This window comes from Plasmopara halstedii, assembly GCF_900000015.1.
Source record: "Plasmopara halstedii genome assembly, contig: Scaffold_1343, whole genome shotgun sequence".
In the NCBI taxonomy this organism is placed as follows: Eukaryota; Oomycota; class Peronosporomycetes; order Peronosporales; family Peronosporaceae; genus Plasmopara; species Plasmopara halstedii.
The window spans coordinates 433352-434033 of NW_020188258.1; positions in this window are offsets into that span (position 1 = coordinate 433352).

Genomic DNA, 682 nt, shown 5'->3' on the forward strand with positions numbered 1-682 from the left:
CGTGCTTCCACCAAATAGATTCACCGATTTCAAGTATCAAAGGTATCTGAATTCAAAACGCAGAAGGATGTCGACGCCAAGCTATGTGAAGGTGAGCAAGATACAGCAGTTTGCAATGGAAGTCAAACTTTTGTCCGAGTAGTTCCTACGTTCCGAACTGGTCCCAAAACAAGTAGATATGGTTGAGGAGGTAACTTAAATCATGAAAACAAAAGCAATTTATGTAAAGTAAGGTGTTAACGATCTAAAATGGTGCTAAATCTTGGTTTTATACATTTGAGTTTTAGAATAGTTGGTTATTTATCTAGAGGATGTTTTTGTATTGTATATATTACTGTGAATGTTTATTTTAATAAGAGTGTATTTGTATTTCAAGATTATCTAAACAATTTACTAGGATGAGTTGACGTTGATTTGATGATAAATGATGAGAGCATAAGAATCACGAAAATAAAAACTAATTAGACAGAATAGGAAATATTATGAGATTTGGGAGCATAAATAAGATTGTGGAGGTTATATATAGGGTTTAGGAAAAATCCCCTAGATAAATGTGCTGCTATATACTACTGCCTCTAGACGCGCACCGATTGCCTCAGGGCCTTGTGCTACAAAATATTGCACGCCCTCAGGGCCAAGCAAGGACATCAGCTTGTCAAGCCCGTCCTGCATGCCCTGGGGC